The sequence below is a fragment of the Rhyacophila brunnea genome, unplaced genomic scaffold (genome assembly GCF_057557595.1).
Source record: "Rhyacophila brunnea isolate RB1 unplaced genomic scaffold, BYU_Rbru_1.0 scaffold_5, whole genome shotgun sequence".
Classification (NCBI taxonomy): domain Eukaryota; kingdom Metazoa; phylum Arthropoda; class Insecta; order Trichoptera; family Rhyacophilidae; genus Rhyacophila; species Rhyacophila brunnea.
In genome coordinates this window covers 35,947,483-35,957,963 of record NW_028233170.1, presented here as the reverse complement: position 1 = coordinate 35,957,963, position 10,481 = coordinate 35,947,483, and the positions used below count along the sequence as shown (strand labels likewise).

Here is a 10,481-nt window from a genome sequence, read left to right as displayed (position 1 = left end):
CAGGTGCTGAGTGAAGATCGAAAATGAAGAATTTTTAGGTAACTTTGCGAGCTATCTGAATAATCTGAAGACTTTATAGAAAAGATGTACCTATGTCTCATTATTATTCCCTATCTTTTCTCGTCTTAGAAACTAACATTTCATGAATTCCATAAAATTGAGAGTAAGTCCCAGGTTATAATAATTTTTCAAATTATTTTTGTGTCACTTTGCATATCTCCATTTTTATTGTTTTTTTAACATTACATACCTATTAATATTAAGTAAACTGAATATTGTAATTGAATAATAATATGGGAGACATCACATTTTTTTGCTCTGTATTTTACATGAAAAAAATATATTTTATGACAGCAATATTATTATATCAAACAATAGCGAGCATAGTTAGTTGACCTTATGTAAAATTTAGATACATCAAATGGATCACGTTGATGTTAGCATAGTTATATAATATGAAATATTGATAACTGATGATTCTACCCGTGAATTAAAAATTTTCATTGCAATATTAAAAATAAATAATTAGGAACCTATCTGCATTTGTTTAGAAATAACTTGTTAATTTATTAAGTATATTTTAAGAGCACATTTTTCAGTAAAATTTTTTTTCGATATTTATGATACAAGATTTTCCTATTTTAGGTTGTAGGTATTTTTAATGTACTTACCTACATTTCTGAATATGTTGTAAAAATAATAATGCGGTCCTGTCAAGTTTTCAAAATGATATGCCTATTCTTTAACTTAAATATATTAAATACAATGGTGTATGTATTATAAAATAATCATTTAAGTACCTAAATATAATTTGCTTACAATCATCTCAATCTATTTCTTCCGCGTGTTTTCTTTGTGGTTAAAACCATTTTCTTTTGAATGTGTATTAATTGTATTATTTGTTATGGTTAAAAAATAAACGCCCCCGGGTGGGCTCGAACCACCAACCTTTCGGTTAACAGCCGAACGCGCTACCCATTGCGCCACGGAGGCGATGCAGCTGTGCGACGTTTCTCAAAATAAATAACTTTCCGCGCAGTTACGCTAATTTCGTTATCTCAAACCGCTGATTGATAACGTGCCAAGAGTATAAGAATAATCACAAACTTACCTGTTCGTTTACACAATTCACCCAATGCCATTGCAATTTATAAAGAAATCTATCTATAACACGTATCTATGTATTTAATTCAATTTCGCAAAAACTAGGTTTTTTTTTCACGTGCACCCAGTGTTTTCACAATTTTCAAAAGTAATAATGTGGGATACATGAGTATCTATGTGGTTTATGTCTAGACATATAAATATTATATATAAATCCATAAAATTAAAACATTAATTAGTATTTATTTCATTGATCGCATCTGGCATGCGATTGAATACATAATATCAATGCTTATCTATAGAAAATCCTACAATTTTACATTAGGTAGACATTATTTTCCAATATTTCACTTAGTACATGCTTTTCCCTCACTCACCCGCCACGTCTCCACACTCGCTATACAAGCATATACCGTGGCATAATGAACGTTAGGCGCCCTTCAAATTTGAACTGAGAGTGTCTTCTCAAGAACTTGGTTGGCGTTCACTAGAGTGGGCGTGATTTCTACTTTGGTATAGTAAATTACGGTCATTTCTCGATGAGAAAAAAATCTTTTTGAAAGCTGAGAATTTTTCCGTCGTAATGGCCGATCAGTCTAACTGAGGGTCGGACCAACTTGAGAAGTACTTCCCTTTCAACCGTCATAATTATGGGGACACTCCCAGATGATGTGATTGGCATCCTGCAATTCGCCACATAAGCAAGTCGGACATTCTATTAAACCAAGCTGATCGAGATTAGAGCCAAAACAACACAAATATTTCACTACTCAGAATTAATTAACATAATTATTATGTGTCTAATAATTGATTGCTTTTTAGTGGGTATTCTATAGGAATTGGTTATCCGGGTTTCAGCATATTCAGGCTCAATGTACATCTCCATGTTATAGAATTTATAGAACTGCCAAACTATTAAACTTCATGAAAAACCGAGATCTATAATTTATCGTACAAAACCCACAAAACCGATATAATTTAGTAATAATAATAGGGAGAAAATGATGTTAACAAGCGTGTTTGAACATGTACCGTTTAAAAAAAAACGGTTAGGTACATGTTCAAACACGCGCGTTAACATCATTTTACTCCCTACTTCAATTATAGTTTGTCTGGGGAATGCCAAAAGAAATAGCGTATTTAAAATAAACACTACCTTATTCTTAGGTCAATAATTATTATAAAGCAATCATTATTCGTAGGATGTTTATCACACTTGAATGGTCAAAAACATAGCTTATAATGAATATCTTTAAAATTATCTTCAAATGTGTTAATCTTACCCATTTTTTGAATAATAAAATGCCTAATTCTTGTCAAATTTGGGATCACAGATAATCATCAATATAATTTTTTATCGTAAATATTTCACTATAATAATGTCGATATAAATTATACTAATGGTTTTATAAATGCGTTTAAAAATTAATAAATGTAAAAAATCTTAACACCACTGCACAGTTATGTACCGAAATATGACTATATTCTAAAACATTAGAGCGAGAGGTTTAAAAGAATACTATTTTATGTAATAAAAATACTTTATGCAGTCATCAAATGTTTAAAATAAATATAAATGATACTCGTAATAAGGCTGCAAAATTATATAAATAGATTATCTACAACGTTTAAGGTATGTCCAGGATCATGCTTTGAAAATAGAACAAAAGCTCCATTTTGACCTACGCTGAGCATGTCCCCCCTTAAGTCTTGAAACGATAGAAAGTATTAGTTTTCATATTTTTTAATTTGGTTTAAAGGCTAAAAATTATTATGTACCTAATAATATATAATAGTATTTTATTATAATATTATGAATCATTAAACCGTCAATACGTTTTTTTAACAAAACTGTTATCTTCTGAGCTCCAAGAAATTCAAACCGTACAATAAATATCAGGGGCCACCGAAAATAAAAATCATCTCGCGATATTGGCGGCACAAAATATGAAAGACCCAATCTTTTAATCATATTTACCAACTATATACCGTTGCATCCACATCACTGTCATATTATATCCTCACAATATGCTCCGCGTCATGAGACAGGAGGCCGAGACTTGAGGTCTGTCGGCAGGGGGTAGGGGCGAGGTGGTGTCTAGAACCCCTGGGTCAACACGTTGCCAGTACAGACGGGTTATCATTTATCAAAACGTTTTTATATTGACTTCAGCATTTTATGGGGGTAGCATATGGGGCAATTTTATGCGAGAGACGCACTGTGACATTGAGCAGTAAATTTTTGGCCATTATTGGTAGCATGAACATATCGAAAAATATTATTAATTACCTATAAACATTAATTCGTACCCAGTATCGCTGGCTTACAATAATTTTAATCATTTACACGCCTACATCATTACATTATTCTGAATAGCTATAAAACCTATTCATTATTTTTATCACACTTTGATAAGTATATTAATATGAATTTTACTTACCTACGTTCCAATAAAATATATAGAAATGGTTTTGAAACAAAATAATTTGTGTTAATTAAGTGTGTCATCTGGAAAAGGTTGTAAGCAACAAAACATGACTTTTAAGAAAACATTTTTTTTCTTATTTTTGCAGTAGGTAATTTATTTATAGAATTATACACAATATTACTTTGTTCAACTAGTTAGGACCTCAAACTAAAATAATTACAAGATAAAAAGAACTTTTTATATACAACGTTGTTAAATTGTCTGTTGAATCATATAAACTTGACTTGACTAGCTTAAACGATCAAAAAAAATTGTACTTGATAGAAATACTGAATAATTAAATGTCATTTCATATTGATTTCCATTGTAACGCTCGTATATATTATTTAATAATTTAGTTGCTAGGACCCCCTAGCAACCAATAATGGTATTGAAATAACTTTTCATACAAAACAGAATTAACTGAAGATGAATTCAATTCTACTTAAAGATGGCTAAAAGTTTTAAAAAAATGCATTGGCATCGTGTTCTGATATATTCTAAAAGTTTCAAATGTCTAGCTAGTCGGGAAGTAAGTTAAAAATCGATTGCAAGATTTGTGCCGGACAAACAACCACCGGATAAATAAGAATACGACCTAAGAAAAACGTTGTAAAAATAATCCCTAAATTCAATTTCATAATTTAGAAAATTCAGCATTTAAACACTAAAAAATAAATAAAAAAACTAATAAATAATAAATAGGCTTTCCGGTATTCCTGAGAATCTTCGTCTTCACATCCCGCCACTCTGCCATACATATTTTGCGGTTTTTCTCTTTATTTATAAGTTTCAAGACGGAGACTCATCAGTCATCACAATATCACCACGATCCGCCATCTTACAACGTTATTGCACTAACTGTCAAACACTCAGTACAGTGTTGACTAATCTGAGGTTGTGTTTATAGCCCGAAACGGTTGTAAACGTAAATGACTCAATTAAGGTAGAATTAACAAAAATAGCTTTATTCCAAAATCATTATAATGGAGTTCTCCCACGTAAACGCCAGTTCAATTGATAAATTTAGAAATAAAAGTATAGCTAAAATTATTATGAATGTGCTAAATTTACGTAAAGAAAAGTCCGTTGAATCTAAATTATCTACCCTTACGCACGGTTACTTACCTCTCTTCCTCTATCCCATTTTCAAAATCATTTCCAGCAACCAACTCCAGTTTTCGGATTTCTGGAGTATTAGAATATCAAATCCAGATAAGTAAACAGTATGTACCTACTATGGGTATTTTCAGTGTGAAATTATTGTGGAAAAGACGAAACACATATCCAGTAATGTGGTAGTTTTCAAAATAAATGATAAGATTTTTTTTATTAAATAACGCTTTGAAAAGTGATACAAATGCACAGTTACTAAAGAGCGTACATAAGTGAAACGGCAAATAATGTTTAACAGTATGTGGGTCGTAATCTCGGCCGCGTTGCCAGTCGGAGAGCGATAGTCAACCTGTGAGCACGTCAATTTGTTTTGTGATGGCGTCGGAGGAATATATACTTAAATCGTGTAAAGATGACTAAAAAACGCTCCGCATGTACTTAACAAAGAAAACATGTCAATGAATATACTAGTATTATTACGAATATAATAATAAACATAACATTAAAAGACGCATGTTGAATTATTATGACAAATTAAATTTCGTTCGGCTTGCGTCATTTGCACAATCCGCGCATCGCCTAGTCACGATATTTTTAGACCATGCCTCAGCTGAAGTATAGCCTTAACATTTCTACCTATGCACAAGATAACCGGACGATCTTTTAACACTAGGATCAAAGAACATTTCAGCCTGTGCTAAAAATGGTAATGAGTTTTAATCTTTTGGATATCATTTATGTTTAAATAATCGCTCGTTTAATATCACTAAAAATTTTAAAATCTTGCATTTGAATGAGAAATCTATAAAATTGGATATACAGGAAATCCTAGAGATTAATAGATATAATTTTTTTCCCAATTCCAATTAATTTGTTAAATGATCAATTATATTTTGTGTCTTCTCCGTTATTACATATATATATATATCGTATATCCTATTTATTGTTTGGGATTGTTATATTGTTGTAACATAACTTTATATATTGTACATTATTTATTATTTTAATTGTTATTTAATTTTGACTCATATTTCGGTTTTAATTGTATTTGTATTCGATCGTACTTCAAGTGATAATATTTTTTATTTTATTTTATATTTTGTATTGTAAATTTTGACTAATCATAAATATTTGTTGATATTATCTGTTGATATTAATGTTATTGTAAGTGCTGATTGTTTCATATTTTGTATTATGTTAATATTTTACATATGTTTTACAATGTGTTTAGTGCCATTAATGATGTAGTTTGAAATATTAATATCCAACCACATTAATTTTAAATTAATTTGTTATTGAGAAAGTATTATTGGACGGATAATTCAATGTACCCATGGTTAGATTATTTCTGTCGCTTTTGATTTTGTTTGGTAAATACTGTTTTAAAAATATTTTCAGTTGAAAATGTCCCTCTGAGGCGGAGGAAACCGGTCTAAATTTATTTAATAAAGTGAAATAAATACTACAAAGAAATTTTGCGTTTTATTAAATCAAACAACAATACAATGCAGTTCCACCATGAATTGACAGTTAACAAAATAAAAGAAAGTAATAAAAAATGGTTAACATCACTGTGCGGTGGAACTCTTCTACCCAGGCAGACAAAACAAGACCTATTTACATACTAACAAGTCGTATAATCTATCATGTTTCTTTTTAATATAAATTAAATTGTTATTAATGATTTCTCTTTGATACGCTTTGCGCTTTTATGCGGTCGAATTTTTAATAATATTGAAAAGAATATTTATTCGCTTATATTATTAGACCTTTTAATAATAAACAATTTTGTTTTATTTGATCTAAACAGCTTTTTGGAAGCTTGTTGGTTATAACAATAAGCTAGGTTTTATACGAACCACTATTACAATACCTACCCGATTCTATAATACGTCATTTTAATTGTGTACAAATATTATTTACAAAAAATATGTCTAGATATTTCAAATGATAATATAAATTATGTTAAATTCTACATTATATTTTTAAATCGCTATTTTGGTTGTAACACCATCATCAAGAGATTAATTGGGCTGAAGTGAGCAATAAGTATATATAAACGGTAAAACTGAGGCGGAAAATTTCCATATAGAAGAAACCTATACAGTAAGAAAGTGAAAATTGGTTCTCTGAACCAGTTGATTTTACAAATTATTAAATGTACCTATTAGTTATTGCTAACATATATACCATTAAACTTGGATTAGTCATGAATATTAATTATTTCACATAGATAGGCTGCCAAATACACCTTAACATTATTATTTAGAATACATACTTACTAACCAAAATAATTCATTCCTATATTAGGTATAATAAATCATCAAAATAGCTCGGAAATATACAGAATAATATTTCATATTAATGGATATTTTTAAAAAAATGTGGAAATGCTTTCTAGTAATGTAATACACACAGTTCACATGACACTTTCCATTTCAAAGGATCAAGAATAATTTACAAACAATTGGAGTAATCGTGAAAATTGTGGAAGCAATGAAGACACAAAGAATAAGAAGTTGGTATCAAATCTATTCATGTACAATAATTATATAAAATAATCATAAGACTTCCAATTGCGCACGTTCACGTGAAAAGTATTCCGCTGCCTTTTGCAATAACCTACTTTTGTGTTCAAGTGTGAATTGTAATTATTTAGAAGTATCGTTTTATTTACGCAATATCATGATATACCTATATCAATATGATGATCACGTCATGACAACAATGCCTCCCGTATATGAACGATAATTATTATCAATAGGTTTACCACAATATGTTCACCTATCTTGACCAGCATTTTTAACTGTTGATTTAAATTAAAAATAATTTAGTTGTGAGAAAAAAATACTAGATAGACTTTCGTAGAGAAAATTAAAGAAAATGCGACAGGGCAAGAATGCTACCCGTTTAATTTAAAAAAAAAAATTTAAGGAGAATTTACCCGCTAAATGTTTGAGAACCCTCAATGTTTCACTGGCATGTTGAATTACTGTGTTTTGAAGTTTTTCAGCAGAACAGAAAAAATATATTAGCATTTTCTTATTAATTTAAAGTTTTTTCTGATACCAAATAAGTGCAAGATTTAACGCCATTTGCCATATTATGCATATTTTTGTATATCAATACGTCATATTAAACAATACTGCATCTGGTAAGAAAACGCTAAGTTAGCAACGTTGATTTTGAATATCCTATATCAGTATTTTGTTACTCATAATCACACTACTCAAAACAGATTAGGTTAATATTACAATATTTCTAAATATATAAATTTTAAGCAATGTAAAAGGTATACCGAGGCGTGTCTGTTACTTTGCAATCTGTTTCATAAGACGCCTTTACAGTATCAGCAGAAGAACGCTATTCATTTCCCAGTAAAGTATTTACTTCTTCCACTTGTAAGTCCAGTTCGGTGAAAGTTTTTGCATTATGCTACCACCCCTCCGAGTAGCCACCCCCTCAAGTAAGTTAAATTACAACTTCAAACTTTTTCAAAATTAAAATTGTCTGGGCGCGCTACCTCCTGCGAGCATCTAAATTACGTGCTCTCAAAGAGCGGCCCGCGGGCCAGATGAAATGACGGATAAGGGTTATAATGAGCGGTTCGCATTTCATTATTTCGAGATAATTGTAAATGTCTTTACTTTAAAATATAGTAGATTTTCTTCATCTATATAATATATAAAACTCAAATTTTATTTATTTGATTTTCATTTCCTACCATAATTGTTATTATTTTTTACGTAATATAAATACAAATTGATCAATGATAGTTATATAATAATCTCGAATAACGTTCAATATAATACAAACATTTCATTCTCTCGGATTAATGCATGTGGCATAAGTATATTATAAATCTACTACACTGACATTTTTGAAATATTAAAAGGATTACTTATTATTTAATTTCAATTCTGAATACTTTTTCAGCTACAGTAAACAATACAAATCAAATTTTTCGCTACAAGTCGACACCCACAGTCTGAAGGTAGGTACTTCAAAAGATTATATTTTAAGAGGGTGGATTATTGGCACTAGGCTTCTGGTTCTTCACATAACGATATGTAAACAGTGAGTGTGTAAATGTGTCGGGTTATAAAGAGAAAAACATAATATTATATGCACTAGAAAAGTGTTTCCCAACCGTTTTGCACCTGTGAACCAGTGAAAATAAAAGAAATATTTTGCGGACCATTAACGCAAAATAAAAACTAACTGATTGCAAATGTAAAAATATAAATATCATGAAAATTCTAATGTCAATGGAAAAACCGGCCCGAAAACATATTTACTTTTAAATCCAAATAGTTGCATAGCTGCATATTTACTAGAATACTATTTTACAACCGTGGTTTCAGTGTTGCTTTGGAGAGATGAAGCGCTGCATTGACATCTATTAAATTATTTTTCATTCTTATATTAACATGGCCGAAAAAGTTTTTCCACGTAAATAAATAGTCAAAAATGCGGATAATAATTAATGGCGTTGTATTCTTTTATAATGAATATTCTTCCTCCAGTGAATTCCAAAACAGTGCCAATGTTTGTTTGACCAGAGTGACATCAGAAGATAATTCGATAAGGATTCCTTTTTATCTAGTATTAAGTGCTCATGAATTGACGTCTTCCTTGAATTCATTGTTAAACCATAGATTTCCTTTAATCCTCCGTTTCAGGATAATGGGAACTAAAGTTTTGATTGACGTCAGCATTAATTAAAAAATCTTTGCAAAATTGGAAATATTTCTATATCATCCTCTTATACGAAATTAGTATTACAAATTATTTATTATATTTTTTGGACGACAATTTGCTTGGATTTTTGGCATATTATGCATTTAAAAATAAGCAGACAACTAGTTAAAGAAGACCAGCTCCGGCTCGCGGATCGCCAATTGAGAAACACTTCATTAGATTAGACAATATTATATTATGTGAAAATAACAATTGTTAATTGAACTAATTTTTGGGATTTAAACGCGCGATCCATCGACCGCCAATTGCAATTATTCATAGGTACATAGCTGCCTGCTTTATTATATAATATTTGATAAAATTGTTAAAAACGTATGTAATGGAAATTTTTCCCAAAAATAAAATAAGTATATTATTATATCATAATATTACGTGAAATAAGTATAGTATACAAAAGAAAATGGAATGGAGGTAAAAGGGGTAAATCAAGATTATTATATTTATCAAAAAAAAATCCTTGGACGCCTCTGATCTAAATGAATAATCTTCTTTATTTTCCTTTGAAGTGGTCAAATGAAAGTCTGCTGACAAGAATGGCGTTGCGAGAAAAAGAGCGACATTTTTTTTTGTTTTTCCGATGCCGTTTTTTGTTTTGTTTTATTTCTGCATAAAGACGTCTTCATCTAAATTAATCTTTACGACGGGTAAAGAAATAAACTCCGCTGTAAACATTAGCTTTATATTTTATTTTAATTCTTAAGAATGCCCTTGTATTCTTATAATCATTGTTTTTTATCATAATGAAATAAATGTATAATATTGAATTGCTTCAGTGGGCTAAATTTTAAATTGGAATGTTTCTCTCATTCACATTAAAGTTTTAAGCCATTGACCATGACATGACCAATTTGCTGTATCTAGCGATGCGATAAACATTAGCAATAGGTAACTAATCACTTTATTAATTATTATGATATTACAATATCTTGTAGTAGGTATATGAGTGTTTGCATATATTATACGAATATATCATATTTATTATTTATAGTGTTATATATATATATATTTTTTTGACACAACAATCTCTGTTTT

At 29.8% G+C, this 10,481-nt stretch overlaps 1 non-coding gene across 1 annotated transcript; it reads right to left on the bottom strand.

Annotated features, from left to right (window-relative positions):
• Nucleotides 1-920: 920 nt before the first annotated feature.
• TRNAN-GUU (transfer RNA asparagine (anticodon GUU)) lies at nt 921-993 on the bottom strand. Its single transcript has one exon. It is a non-coding gene; the product is annotated as a tRNA-Asn (tRNA).
• Between the last annotated feature and the right edge of the window lie 9,488 nt (nt 994-10,481).